The 16003-nt window shown below is 39.1% G+C and overlaps 1 pseudogene; it reads right to left on the bottom strand.

The window, feature by feature from the left end:
- Positions 1–487: 487 nt before the first annotated feature.
- On the bottom strand, positions 488–1411 carry LOC114050419 (annotated as a pseudogene).
- Positions 1412–16003: the final 14592 nt, after the last annotated feature.

The following is a 16003-nucleotide window of genomic DNA, read 5'->3' as shown; positions in this document are numbered from 1 at the left end:
TTTCACTGTGCAGGCTAGTAATATGTCCAGAAATAAAGAGCCAACTTAAGAATGGCTGCAGTTTTTCAATAATTTAGTTTTACTGATTAACTGATCTCAACCCAGTGAATGTCAAGATCCATCAAAGTCCTGGATTTTACCTAGTCTGTTAGTGTTAGTCTTTGATTTGCACATTGTTTGCAACAGATAGAATACAAAAATCTTGATCTGCAATAGAACACAGAAATCTTGATCTACTATTCATCTCCTACCTGCTCTATCCCAATCAGTGTTAGCTTTCTAAACAAACCATGTACAAACATAAAATCTGGAACATACTTTAAAATAAATATAAATTATATTTTCTACATTGTGAACCAGGCTTAAAAATGAGGTAATGAACCTCAATTGATTACATCTTTTGCCATTCTGGAACTGGCTTATTTATGTGATGCCGAATAAAAAGAGAATATCCTTAGTCTTCTTTGAATGCATTTTTTATGTTAACTTATGCATAATTACGTAAAAATTCCTTAAGCTTCATCAGATAGTCTGTCATCACCCCAGTTGCTCCCAAATCAGAAGCTTTTATTTTTGTATTTGTGCTCTTCATTTAGTGCCCAAACAGATACCTGAATGCCTGGAGCAATGAGGTGGTCAAATAAGGCTTTCCTCATTAGCAACCTGTCAGCATGAGAAATTTTTGACTTCTTGACATGCTCTGTGGTTCCTTCACTTTCAATGTTATAGAAGGTATTGGAATTTCAAAAAAAACTGCTCACAGATGGGCACAAAGGGCAAGAGGCCAGTGTAGAACAGGACAAGAATAAGCAGAACATGTTGTAGACTGAAGAGAATGTGGGGATAACTGAATTCTCTTTGTGACACTTTTCTACAGTTTCATATTTGGCACCTCCCCACACCATCAAGTGTTCGTATTTGTACTGAATTACCAACTCTGAAATCTTAATCAGCAGGTTGTTGACTTTGATATCAGCGTTTACTGGAATGTGAGAAAAGGCCTCAAAAACTTGCTTCAGTAATGGAACGTATTTGTCTTCTCCCTCACTCGGGCTTCCTTTTTGAAATATTACCTCCAGTTTGCCAAGGTAAGGTGGGAGTTCACAGTACTTCAGGTCAGAGATGTTCACACTTACTCCAGTTGATCTCTTCAGATTCCCATTGCAGCTAAGCCTACTTGTTCATTCTTTGTGACGTGGCAGTTCAGTGCCAGCATATCAGTTCCCATATTAACTGTGTGCTGAAAGGCTGCCATTGCTTCCTCCAGCACCTCCACAGTGAGAGATGTGTTTGCTGAGGAATTGTTGCTTCTTCCTCTGGGGTAGTAGGGTCGAGTACTTGAGCAGCAAGAATGAGGTCACTCCACAGCCCCCAGGGTGGACAGCAGGTAAATCACAGCCTAGGATGACATCACAGACACTTGGGTGGGGAGGGTGTCCCCTCCCATGATGGCCCTTGCTCCTACCCTGTGGCCTGAGAGCTGGGCAGTGGAGGCAGCAGCACCCTCAGACCATTTTTTAACCAAAATATCAGATAAGAGAATTAGAGGGAGGGAAACTAATGAGAAAGGAGGAAAGCCAAGACAGACAACAGGGCATACATCACCTCAACTCAAGAACAGATGGGTAAGTCAGCCAGCCAACTGGGGATTTCTAGACCTGATAATAAGCCTGTGGGTACAGTCATTATTTGGAGACCATCCCAGTCTTGCTTTTCTGGTTTTAGTGTGCTCAGGATCTGGCCAGGGGGGCACCTGTTCAGTGTCTGACAACTACACTAATCCCAGGGTTCTTTTGTGTCTACATCTAGATTTTACACTCAAATTCTTTCAAACTGTACAGTTTAAGGCTTTCAATTCAGCTCAATAAATATTTGTTATCAGTCCTGGGCTGGTACTCTCCTGATTGGTGAGTGTTTCATTTGGCCCATTATATTTAGCTGGCATGAGCCATGCTTCACCTTACACCCCAGGCATCTTTTCCCCATCCACTCAGATCAATAGTGCCATTGCCACTGGAAAGAGCATATCATTCTATTTCCCTAAGGATCTACTCAGCTTCCCTGTGATTTTCCAAACCCAAGTTCTCCTTCCCTATCCCTTGTCCCCTGGAGGAAAACTGGCATGGAAGATAACATTGGAGAGATGTATGCCTCGAAAAGTAACAGGGCTTGTAGTATATCAAGAGTGAGGGATAACTGATGACCCATATCATTCATCCATAGCCTCAAAGTTTCAAGAGCTTGAGGACAGCCCTCAGCATTAGACTGTGAGCTCCTTTAGAACAGAGAGGTTTTATTTTGTTTTATTTTTGCCTTTCTTTGTGTTCCTAGTACTTAGCACAATACATGGCACTGATTAGTAAGGCATTTCATAAATGTTAGTTTACTAATTTACTGATTCACATGTGGACTGCTGGACCACATGTGGAAGATTTACTGGAGGACTTGGACAAGAGTCAAACAAAATGCAAAGGCATGGAGGGGGTGTGGTCACAAATCCACTGGTGCCCTGAAGTATGACTTTGCTCCTACTTCTTGGACATTTCAGATAAGGACTGTGGTGTATAAAAGTTTGACGGACATAGTGTCTGGGTAATTAATCATTTTATTAATTATTCTAGCGAGTAATTAATAAAAGGGGTCAGTGGAACTCTTGAATGCCAAAGATCCCTCCTGGAACCCACTCAACACTTTTATGCCCTAGGAAGAATGGATTTCTTGAGGGTGGCAATCAACTCTGATTGGTTAATAATTAGTGAGAAGAATGAATAATGTAATGAGAGGTGGACTTATTCTTTTTTATTTCTTAAATTTAATTTATTTATTTTTAGTTTTCAACATTCACGTCCATAATACTTTGAGTTCGTAGGTGGAATTATTCTAATGAGGGACTGGGGGATGTGACTGATCACTCTTGCTCCCAGACTGCTTCCAGCCTTGGGAAATCTAGACAAAGGATCTACCCCAACCCTTCCGCCCAAGCCTGAAAAGAACACTATGGGCTTCCCCACTTGGGTGAGGTCTGAACACGATTGAGGAGAAAGTTAATCCAGGCTCATTATCATCAATGTCTTTCAGATGCTGGCTTGACTTAGTAGAGAATAAGGAAACAGGAAGAGAAAAAACCTTGGATCTCCCCAATAATTGGTTATTTAATAATCATTCCTTTCAGGACTTATTTTTTTTTAACTACAAATTCTATCATAGAGCTCTTTTTACCTGACCCTTAAGGACTTTAGACTGTTTGTAACACTTTGTATATATCATTAAGATATGGGCAAAGTGGGACAGCTTTGCACCAGGCAATTGTTCATAGGACAAGTCATATTTTTTTTAAAAAAATATACTTAGAGAACTAAGCCAATTATGCTTCAGTAATTTTGTCATTTGTAAATTCAGAGTAAGTGATCTGTCAAGTGTAATACCATCTCAAGGCACTTGGCAAACTAAATCAGAGTTAGAGTATGCAAGAAGAAAAGACTTTTACATTGGGGGAAGAAAACCACTTCAGTAGTTTAAAATATTATTTTCTTCTGAGACTCTTCAATAAAAACAACTTAGGTTTATATCAATTAACACAGTTCCCAGAGAAGATGCAATTCCGTGCTAATGGATTTTTTCCTTGATAGTTCAAACCTTGGCTTGGTCCCAGAAACATTTTCTAGTTTTATATGACTTCCTGATTGAGCTCTGAAAAGAAAAGCCTGTCAGAGTAGGTTTTTAATCTTCTATATTGTTTTTAGAGATCCTATGGTAAGGTGTCTAGAGGCTTTCAGCAACTGATAATCCAGTCTCAAATAATATTTTTTCTGACTAGTAGGCCTCACACTGTTGTACATGTATGCAGCACATGCCAGAAGAGATAATTATTTAACATGACATTATTTTTAATTCAAATTTGGATGGAATCTGTGGTGATATATCTTTCCATGTAAGGACAAGAGAGCTAGAAGACATATAAATCATTTGTTTGTAAAACGTTTATGGGACAGATTTTAGCATCTGCATATGCATTTGTTACACTGATCCTTCCCCATCAAGGGTTTTGGTTCTAGTGTTCTAATGTGATTCTAATGTGTTCTAATGTGGCTCTAGGGCCGCCCTTCTGAAGCAGACAGAAATTCAGTATGTCACTGTATTAATTATCCAACAAGGAACTACATTATCTGAGTTGCCCACTAGGTGGTGTTCAATCGAAATACCAGATCAGCATTGTCAGTTTCTGTGGCACATATATGGAATAATCTTTCCAAAAAGCTTTTGTATCCCAGCTGGTCATCAAATATATTTATTTTGAAAAGACCTGGGCTATACTACCGAGATTATATGCATCTATGCATGTTTACATATATATACACATACATATTCATAATATAATGCACATGTGTATATATACACACATATGCATGTTGTACAGCGTGTGCATGTACTTATATACACATGTGTATTGTATACGCATGTATACATGTAGTACATTAGGAAGATATTTTTCATCTAAGGAAATATAACTGTGATAAAGGACAGTCAAAGAGCACATGGCTTTGTTATTTCTGAATACCAATTTGTTGTATGATATTGGGTGAATAATTTCATCTTTTTGGCCTCAGTTTCCTCATCTGTAAGATGAAAAAGGAGGGTGAAGTAAATGACCACTAAAGTCCTTTCACATTCCATGATTCTGTTTTGTAGCTTGGTGAGTCCAATTCTTGCTATGTCCTGGGGATTGAGAAAGTTGTTCAAATTCAAGTTCTTGAAGTTTATATTCAGTGCCTCATTTAGCATTCCAATCCCCTTTGATGAATGGGACATCTTTTTTTTTGGTGTTTTTCTAGAAGTTGTAGGGTCTTTATAGAACTGATCAACTTTGGCCTCTTCGGCATAAGTGAGTGGAGCATAGACTTGTATTACTGTGATGTTGAATGGTTTGCCTTGAATTCAAATATGTATCATTCTGTCACTTTTGAGATTATACCCCAGCACTGATTTTCTCACCTTCAGTGGCACAGTGGATAGAGTGCTGGGCCAGGAGTCAGGAAGACTTATTTTTGTGAATTTAAATCTGGACTCAGATGCTTACTAGTTATGTGACCCTGGGCAAGTCACTTCATCCTGTTTGCCTCAGTTCCTAGTCTATAAAATGAGCTAGGGAAGGAAATGGCAAACCACTCCAGTATCTTTGCCAAGAAAATCTCAGATGGGTTCATGGAAAGTCAGACACAACTGAGAAATGACTGAACAGCAATTTGAATATTGGTATGCAATTAAGATTAAGAAACATATGTAGGTTATCTGAAAATTAGCCTATGTCTAAGGCATGTTATGGGTCAACATCCACTCAAAATTGTAGTGTATATATTCCCCACCAAAGTGTTTCTTTTACTAGCCAACCAGAGAACATATAAATTCCAAGCAGAAGACATTTAATTAAATAGTATGGCAATTTAAGGGACATATGTACAGGGTTATTTTCTCCCATAACTTGCAATAGCAGCTGTAGAGAGGTGGTATATGCAGGGACCAGGATGTATATGTGACCATATGTAGCTATACTACATATAGCTAGGGCAACTCATATCCAAAAGTAAAATATGTGTGCATCTCTATATGTCTCTCTCTCTCTCTCTCTCTCTCTCTGTCTCCATTGCTTTGATTCCCACCATATAAATGCCATCTCATCCTTGTTATTTCTATTTTGTGGATTTTTCTATGGTGAATGTTTCAGTCCTGAGCCAGAAGCTCCCTAGCTCCCAGCACATTCCAGAATGCATCTTGATGCAGTCCAGCTGTAGAGTTAAGCTGACTTAGCCTAAGAATATCAGGATTTATAAAGTGAAATACAAATGACTTTTATATTATTTACTGTACTGTTTTGGATAATTCACACCATTATTTCCCTACCTCAGTATTCTTACTTAAAGGGCCAGCTACTACTATCAGACAATAAGAGGCTTTATACAAAATCATGAAATCTCTCTAGTTGTCACTCTATAAAGGAATTCAATTGGGTAATGTTCTAAAAATTGCTGTGGGGTGAGGGGAAGAGTATTGTTGCTGTTTGTTTCACTCTTGGCTTCTTCCCTGGGTGTTTTATTAGTTCATACCTTTTCAGGATCCTCTGCCTAATTTTTAACTTTGTCTCCTAATCTTCCTGACCCAGCCTAGTTACTGGTGCAGGTAAAGAAGGCATGTCTTATAAATTGGGGGTGGGGAGGTGCTCTTTGGGAAAGGACAATGAGAGAGGCTTCTAGGATGGAATGCAGGTCCCTTGTTAAATGACTTCTTGGTCTTTTCCCTCTATATCCAGAATCCTTATCTAGGGAATGGGTTTCCTGGGCTGATCCTCATTCCTGGCATTGTTGGATAATGTGAAGTGGAGGGTTGTCGTCAGGGTGAATACAGATTGGAGCAGCTTGTTTTTTTTTAAATCTCCCCTGAGGAATTCCCTTTCTTAGAGCCCAGATTTTCACTTAGGCAAGCTGCCAGTAGTTATCACACTTAATGTTAGGCTCATCCTGCCAGCATGTTGATATAATACTACTCTCTAACAGATAGTCTTTGAAAACTTATGGATGCATAGTCTTTAAAGAGGTTACATAACCAGAGAGCCATAATGGCATAATGATCTGCCTTGAATGATTAGGATTCTATGCAGCTCTTCTATTCATATGTTTTCATCTATAGGTTTGCATGAAATGGCCACGTGTTATCCTCACATAACTATGTAGGACTCATGTGCACAAGAATTCACAGGTAATGGGATTAATTTGGTCCCCTGCTTACTCAGGAGCTACATACAGATGATGAAAAAAATTGGCTTTGGCCCTCAGAAGTTATGACTTGTTCTTGTGTCATTCTACTGTAGCCAGAGCATTCACCAGGGATAGGTGGTGATTGGTTAATTTATATCATTAATATTAGATGTCTTGCTGGGCTGAAGAGCCATATATACAGTCTCATGAAGTAAAGGTATTTACTAATGGAAATGTGCTTCCCTGAACCAAAAATAAATGAAGGCTAAAATTTTAAATAATATTTCCTTCTACTCAAATTGGGGCTATTGAGAGGGACTTAATGTAAAACAAAATTGTAAGGCAAGTAAAAGAAACGTTTCCTTACAGAGGGCTTGTTCAGTTGTGGGTGACCAGCGGCAAAATGTAGAAACAATTTGATGACCCTTTCTATATGGGCCATTTGGATGACAGGGCATTTCATTCATTCTATCATTAATTCTTTCACTCAGAAAACACTTATTAAGTATCCACTATGTATAATGCACTGTTCCAGGCAGTAGGAGGAGACAGAAGAAAAAATAAGAAATGGTCCTTGTCCTCATGGAGACTATAATCTAGTATATTTGAGTATCTTTTCCTCACTTCTGATAGCTAAACGCTATATTTGCAATTGCTCTTCTGATTCAGCTATGTTGACTGCTACTATGTAGAGTTAGTCATTTTCCACTAGTTAGATTGTAAGTCCCTTGAGGTTAGAGACTATGTCAGGTGCTTTTTACCTCTTTTGGATCATGGACCCCTTTGCTCCAATCTGGTGAAGCCTATGGGGCCCCTTCTCAGAATGTTTTTAAATAATCAAAGGAAATGCTAAATTTCAGTTAGATGTTAGTGAAAATGAAGATATCACTTTTTTGTTTTTCCAACCCAAGTTCAGAGATCCCCCTTGATATGGTTTGTGTATACTAGGTTAAGAACCCTTGGACTATGCCATTTTAATATTTGTGGCCTCAGTGCCAAGCACAGTGCTTTTAACATAGTAAATGGTTGATTCATTTTGTTGAATTCCTTATCTTAGATACAAAAAACAGTTTTATGTTTGAAAAAAATTTCTCTGCTTCCATTGTTTTAAAACAACCAAACTCACTGATAGTTTCCATTTATTATTCAGCATCTTGAGTAGATCCTCTGGAATCACAATTGGTTATTACATTGATCAGCATTCTTAAGTCTTTCAAAGTTGTTTGTCTTTAAAATGTGGTTTTAATGTATAAATTGTTCTCCTGGTTTTGCTCACCACACAAATCTCCCCAGGTTTTTCTGAAAATTCCTTTTTGTCATGTCTTGCAGCACAATAGTATTCTATTTCATTCATGTTACATGATTGGTTCAGCTATTTTTCATTGGGTAGATATCCCTTTAGTTTTTAGTCCTTTGTCACTATAAAAACAACCACAATCACAACTGCAACCATCCTGCTATAATTATTGTTGTAATTTGGGTCATTTTCCCTCTTTATTTGATCTCTTTGGGATATAAGCCCAGAAGTATGTCACTAGGTCAAAGGGTATGCACAGTTAAGTGACTTGAGGGACATAGTTTTGAATTGCTACCAAAATGGTATACTCATCCACAGCTCCACCAGTAATGTGCTAATGTATCTATTTTCCCACAGTCCCACCAACATCTGTCATTTTCTTTTTTTGTCAATGTTGCCAATCTGGTGGATGTGAGGTGGCACCTCAGAGTTGTCTTAATTTGAATTCCTCTATTTATTAGTAATTTGGAATCTTTTTTTTCCCCCATATGGCTATTGATGGCTTGGATTTCTTCCCTTGAAAACTGCCTATTCATATCATTTGACATTTACCGATTGGCAAATGACTTTTAATGTTATAAATTTAGTTAATTCCTTGTGTATCTTGGAAATGAACCCTTTCTCAGAGAAATTTACTGTAAAGATTTTCCCCAGTTAACTTCTTCCCTTGTAGCTTCATTTGTTTTGTTTGGGCGAAAACTTTTTAATGATCGTAATTGTTCATTTATCTTCTGGCATCTTCTCTGTCCCTTGTTTGAGCAGACATTCTTCATCTGTCCATAGATTTGAAAAGAAATTTCTTCCATGCTACTCCAATTTGTTTATGATGTGACCTTGTATTTTTAAGCCACATATACATTTGGGGGCTAATCTCGGTATAGGGTGTGAAATGTTTATCTTAACTTAATTTCTGCCAGGCTGCATTCCAGTTTTCTCAGTAGTTTTTGCTTCAGATAACATTCCTCTTTGGTTCCTAGGACATTTTTTTGTGTCATGGAAAGTACTTTTGTTGGAAAGTTACTATGTTTATTTCCCAAGGTATGCTGTTGGTCTACTCATCTATTGTTAGCTGACTTGATCAAATGCAGACATTTCAAACACAGCATCTACTGAAGCTGAGACAGGTATTTCTGCCACTGGTATTTAGTAAATGTTTTTGGATTGATTAAATGTTTCCTGTGTGCCAGACACTGAGGTTAGGGATAAGTGCTGGACTAGTGATTTCCTTGGTAATAGAGAATGCCGAGTAAAGGAAACTCCTTTTACCAATGCAGTTTTAGCACTTTCTCTGCAGAATGGACGTTGTGAGGTTAGGAGAGCTGCCCAGGGTCAGCCAGCCAGTATGTGTCAGAGACCTCGAACTTGGGTCTTCTTGTCTTTGAGGCCAGCTTTCTATGCACTTTGTTATATTGATATTCTGAGAGCACTGGAAATACAAGGATCTCTGCTCTCAAGTGAAAACAACATGTTTACATATATGTGAATAAAAAATATACAAAGTAAATATGAGGTAATTTTGAAGGGGAGGCATTAGCAGCTAGGGGATCAAGAAAAGCCTCAGGCAGAAGGCAGCTAAGGATTCTAAGACAGACAGGTGAAGGCCAGTGCATCGGAGGAATGGAATACAGGCCCAGAAGTATATCATTGGGTCAGAGGATATGTACAGTTAAGTGACTAGGGAGACATAGTTTCAAATTGCTACCAGAATTGTGTGCTCATCCACAGCTCCACCAGTAGTGTGCTAATGTATCTATTTTCCCACAGTCCCACCAACATCTGTCATTTTCTTTTTTTGTCAATGTTGCCAATCTGGTGGATGTGAGGTGGCACCTCAGAGTTGTCTTAATTTGAATTCCTCTATTTATTAGTAATTTGGAGATGGGCATGGAGATGGGAGGTGGGAATGTCATATGTGAGAAAGAGCCAGTGGGCGAATTTGGCTGAATCACGTAGTAGAGTAATGTACAATAAAGCTGGAAAATTGCCTGGAGGATATGCCAAACAGGAGTTTATAGATGATCCTGCAGACAATAGGGAGCCAGTGGAAATTTTTGAGCAGTAGTGACCTGGTCAGAACTCTGCTTAGGGAACATCATTCTGGTAGCTGTAGGAGGGACGGATTGGAGTGCAGAGAGACCTGAGGCAGGACGGCCAATTAGGAAGATATGGCAATAGTCCAGATAAGTGGTGTTGACGTCCTAAACCAAGGTGGTGGCTGTCAGAGTGGAAAGGAGACGAGAGCCAGAGCCTTGTAGAAATGGAATGGGCAAGATTGGACAACTGACTGGCTGTGGAGGGGATGGGGGAGGGACAGTGATGAGCCAGAGATAATTCTGTAGCTGCACATCCAGTGACCTGTAGGTTAGTATTGTCCTCGACAGAAATAAAGAAATTTAGAAGAGGGGAAGGTTTGGGAAGGTGGGACAGAAAGGGGGTTCTGTTTTGGCTTTGTTGAGTTCGAGATGCCTATTGTGGCACTATAAAACATCTAGTCCACAGACAAACCAGATAATTGGCAGTTAGGGAGAGAAATGGAAAGGCAGTGATCCACACTAGAATATCTAAATTGTGTGATTTGGCTTTGTGCGTGAATTCAATTAATCACATAATTGTCAAAACTGCCTTTCACTCCTTAAGATCCCTGATTATTTAACCTTGGGCCAATCATTTTGCATCTCTGAGACTCAGTTTTCTCATCTGTATTATGAAGATTGCCATCCCTATAATAGCTACCTCTTAGGGTTGTTGTGAGTAGGACAGACCTTTTCTCAACTTTGAAGGGCTAGAGAAATCCGAGTCGCTGCTGCTGCTGGGTTGACATCGAGGTATGTGCCTGCCAAAGGATACCTTTAGTGATGTTTCTCAGCTTCTGCAGTTGTCACTTTGTACAACAGACAGGGTGACTTCTAGAAGAAGAGCATGAACATGTTACAGCAGACGTGACACACCACTAATTGACACCATCTAGTTTTGTCTGCAGCTTTGTGCGCTGGGACACATCTTTGCAGCCAGCCAGTTTCTCCCAAACGAGTAGAGGAGCCAGTGGGGAGCTTTGGAAGCCAAAGATAACTGTGAAAGGGTCAACAAGGCTGAGAATGCCATGACATTACGAGAAGCCTGAACGCGAAGTGGGAAGCTGGTGATGGCATCAGCAGGCTCTCGCCAAATGGAGGCCAACGTTTCACTCGGACTTTATCTTCCTCTCAAGCAGCCTTCCAGGAGACCTTGTTACATTAGGAGCTCGGATTCTAGGAATCCATTGTTGGTTTACAGCAAGTGTTACTAAGGCCAAGGCCCCTGGGTGTCTCGAGTGGTGGAGACGATCAAGAATCTGTCTAAATGTCACTATCCATTTGTATTGTGGGCTGGCACCCTGTGTGTAAGGGCTAAGTTGTGGGAAGTTGCTCCACTGGGAACAGCAGTAAAAGTCTACCCAGAGTAGGATATGTCAAGCCATCTCTGCATAAGTGTTGCTAAGGGATAGAAACCTGCCTGGGCAGTAGTGGAGTCTTCAGTGACTATTGAAGTCATTGATTGAATTTATGTCCTTTTTTTTTTCAATCCTAAGGCTTCTCATTTAAATATTGAGGCTTTCTGCACTATTATTTAAGGGATTTGGGGATAATAATAATATTATCATTGATTTTGGAATAGATTTGGGATTTCATTGGCTTAGGGAACTCTGAGGGAGACAACTTTCCTTCCCAATGCAGATGAGTGTCTGTTCCACAAGCTAAGAGTCTTGCTGGAGCACTGAGATAGGAAATGACTTATCCACAGTCACACAGTCAGTGTGTGGTAGAGTCAGGACTTGAACAGCTCTTCTTCACTCTGAGAACTGCTCTCTATCCATAATACCCAAACTGCCTTGGATTAATTAAGAGAACACAAATGAATAATAGAGCTCACATGGCAATGGACCTGGCACATAGAAAGCCTTAATAAATGTTTGTTGACTTGATTTGACTCCTATTCACATATCGACAGAGATAAATTAGATATAAAGCACTTTGAAAACCTCAGAGCACTACATAAATGCACGTTGTTATTATAATAGATCCAGTTTGGGTATCACATTAGCATATTAACTATTTCTATGTTCCATCCCCTCAATAGAATGTAAGCTTCTTGAGGTCGGGAGAGGTTTTTCATTTTGTCTTTATATCCCTAGCTTCTAAGATGGTGCTCTGCATGGAGTAGACGCTCAATACTGCTTGTTGAACAAGACACAGGACTTTAAGGCTTACACAGTATTTGCCCCACAAAATCCTTGCAAGGTAGGCAACAGGAATGTTGCAGTCTGCATTCATTAAGTTATAATCTTTGCTAGCACCTTTAATTATATCTTGTATCTCTTTAATTTATGTGTCTCTCACCTGACTAAATCATTTTTTCTCCTCCTAGGTTTTTGTTTTTAACATCTCATTTGAAAATACCTAGAAACTATTCTTTCTTTGGGAGTTAAGAAGGATGTAGGTTGGTTGTTTTTTTTTTTTTTTAATGATGTTATTTATCTTCTGTTGTTTCTTTAAGGCAGTTGATATCTGTCTCGATCTATGTGAATTCCCTCCGGCAAGCCTTCCATATGCGAAATCTGTGTTTGGCCATGTGTAGATGTTTGCATTTAAATTGGACAGTATTTTAAGAGTGTACCTAGCTGCTATGAGGTAGAGAGGTAAAGAACTCCATCATTAATGAAAGAACTGTTGGGAAATAATGCCCTATGGTTAATGTTCTTATCTCAGGCTTGTGGCTTTTTCAAGGCTTCTGGGTATTGAATGATATTTTTATTCTTAGTTCTTCTTCCACACTAAATAAGAATGATTGTATACAGAATGGCCCATTAAAAATAAGGCACATTTAATAGGCTGTGGCTAAAGTTTACAAGCTCTGTAGAGCAAAGGGTGCTAGATTTGAAGTCACAGTGCCTGGATTCAAACTCCACTTTTGTTACTAACTCTGTGACGTTGGGCACATTTCATTTCTCTGGACCTGAGTTTCCTCATCTGTAAAACTAAAGAGATATATTGGGTGATCACTGAAGTGCTATGAACGGAGTTCACTGGAAATATATCAGTCTTAAGCAAGGGATCTTAACTGGGGGTCTGCGTACTTAAAAAAAATTGATAACTATTTCAATATAATTGGTTTCCCTTTCTAATCCCATGTGCTTTATTTTATGCATTTAATCACAATAGATTGAATTTACTTAGCATTTTAAAGTATGCAAAATGCTTTACACGTATTATTTCATTTGATCCTGATAACAACCATGTGAGGTAGATTCTGTTATTATCCCTATTTTACAGATAGGTAAACCGAGGCTGAGAAAGGTTAGGTGGCTTGCCTAGGGTCACACAGCAGTAAATGTCTGAGGCCAGATGTGCCTGATTCCAAGTCCAGCACTCTATCCCCTATGCCATTATTCTTAGAAGGAGTACATAGCCTTACGTTAGGGTCCATGAGACAAAATGGTAAAGAATCCCTAGTCTAGAGTGTGCTACCTAGTTTAAAAATCCTTTTTCCCCCTTTTAACTGTTATACCTTTGAAACCTTTTTATTTTGCTTCTCCTTCTGAAGGAAGGATTAAATATTTCATCCTATTTAAACTATAATAAGCAAATAAGAACAAAATTCAATGAAACATTTGAGAGAGAAACCATTTTTTGGTGTTCATTTCACTCCCACAGTTTCAAAGGTTAACGTTCCTTCTTTTTCTGTTTTTTCCACCAGGAAACCACTTTAAACGAAGCATAGTCTTGAAGGCTAAGGATTCACTTAATTTTCATCATCCATATTAAGTGATCCAAGAATTTCAGAATTCTCCTTCCCCCTTTTCGTATTTGTCTTCATTTTGGCAGCTTCCCTTCAGCTGGGACCTAATTCTTTACTGTGTAGCCTCTTCTTTCCCAGATGGCTTTTATTCTCGGAGTCACAGAATTTGGAGCTAAATGAAAACCCAGAGATTATTCAGTCCAGTGCTATCATTTGACAGATGGAGACACTGAGGCCCAGAGACGACAATCTTCTTCAGTTTTCACTAGATCGGACAGATGCTGCCAAGAATGATGGTTGACATTTATATGACACTTTCAGGTTTGCAAAGCATTCTACATGCATCATCTCATTTGAAGCTGAAAAGGCTTTGAGTCCAGACTGGTAATGTCCTGTGTGTCCATCATTTGCTAAGAGCATGCCTATTTTGCCATCCTTGGCAATATCATAATTATCACTTGACACCTTCCTATTATCTGGAATGGAGAAAATAATAACTCTCTATTCTCTCACTCAACTCCCGCCAGAGCAGTAAGTAACTGAAAAGGGGGCAAACTGAGCTGGTGTGATGAGACAGCTTTTTGTTGCCAACTGCTTCCTCCTCAGTTCCAAATTGACTTATGCCTTAAAAAAGAGAAGTATCCCCCCAACCCTCCAGTCCAACATAGAACTTGGAATGCAGAAGGTGTGCAGAAGGAGGTAAGGAGCATGCTACAGAGGAGGAGTTCTCATGCTTTTCTGTGTTATAGAGTATGTTCTCAATATGTGAAGTCTCTGGACCCTTTGAGTAATTTAAAAAAAATTCATAATTGATAAAAAAGCTAAATTTCAGTGAAACTTTTATGAAAATCAAGATGTAATTTTTGCCCCATCCAAGTTCAGGTAGTAGAGTATAGCCTACTGCAGTGTCCTATCACTCATGTTCTTTGAAGGTCATAAGAGTTGCTGCCTTGGAACAGGAAGTGAGTTCATAAGGTCACTGATGTAGAAGAGTAAATGACCTCAGACTCCATCTGGTCCAATGCCCTCATATCACAGAAGGGTAAACTGAAGTCTAGAAAGGTTGAATGACTTGCCCAGGGTCATACAGTAAGTAGCTGAACCAGGATTTGAATCCAGACTCAGTGATCTTTCCATCACACCATGCTGTTTGCTGGTGCAGAACCAGTCTAAGTTTGGAGAATTTCACCACCGAAAGGCAGACTATTAGGTGATAACATTTTGACCAGTCTATGATAGCTAATTTTTTTATGTTGCATTTCAAGGATTGTGAAATACTTTGAATGCATTATCTCATTCAACCTTCCCAGTAAGTGTGTGAGGCAGGCATGGCAGATGTTTTACAAATTCCTCCATTGTAAAGCTAAAGAAACTGAGGTTCAGAAAGTTGAATGACTTCACTGACTTGCCTGTGGTCCCACAGCTAGCACAAGAAGCAGGATTCAAACCCAGGTTTTCCAGTTGCTCTTTTCACTACACCATACTGACTCTTGTTTTGTCCAGACAATTAATTAAAAGTATAGAGTGGTTGCCATACGCATTAGGGAATCAAGCCCCTGAAGCCATGAAACTGTAATCCTATTCAAGAAATACATCAGTGCGATTTCATTGGTGCCCACCAAAGTCCTCTTCTGATTCTTTGTCCTGGTGTAGAGTTGAATAAATTCCAGCAGGATCTACCGAGTAGGAAAGACTGCCTACAGGTTCAGCGATACTGTATAGCTGTCACCAGAGGCTATCTAAGTTTAGAGATATTCATCACCAGGTTGACTGACAGGTGATAAAAATCTGGACCCAGCATCTTTGGAATTGTTATAATTATACAATGACATTTCATTTTAATGGACAATAAATTTGAAAGACTTAAGAATTCTGGTCAATGTAATGATCTCTAGATGATTGATGATGATCCATGCTTCCCATCTCTTGGCAGATGGTAGGGAACTGTGGGTGCAGAATGAGACATTCAGTTTTAGATATTAACCAATGTGGCTAAAGTTTGGTTTTTCTGGACTATACCAATTGGTTTGAAAGGAAAGTTTTTCTTGATGGGGTTTTTTTGGGGAGGGGAGAACAATAGGGGATTATAAAGATAAAAGGAGAAAATGAAATATTTTAAAAAGATATGGAAGAGAGCAGAAGAAATGAAGTTCAGAAGGGGATACAGGCAAGCAGGGGAGTA

This window comes from Vombatus ursinus, unplaced genomic scaffold, assembly GCF_900497805.2.
Source record: "Vombatus ursinus unplaced genomic scaffold, bare-nosed wombat genome assembly UNPS02014799.1, whole genome shotgun sequence".
In the NCBI taxonomy this organism is placed as follows: domain Eukaryota; kingdom Metazoa; phylum Chordata; class Mammalia; order Diprotodontia; family Vombatidae; genus Vombatus; species Vombatus ursinus.
The sequence above is the reverse complement of the archived record's forward strand: the minus strand, read 5'-3'. Positions and strand labels throughout refer to the sequence as shown.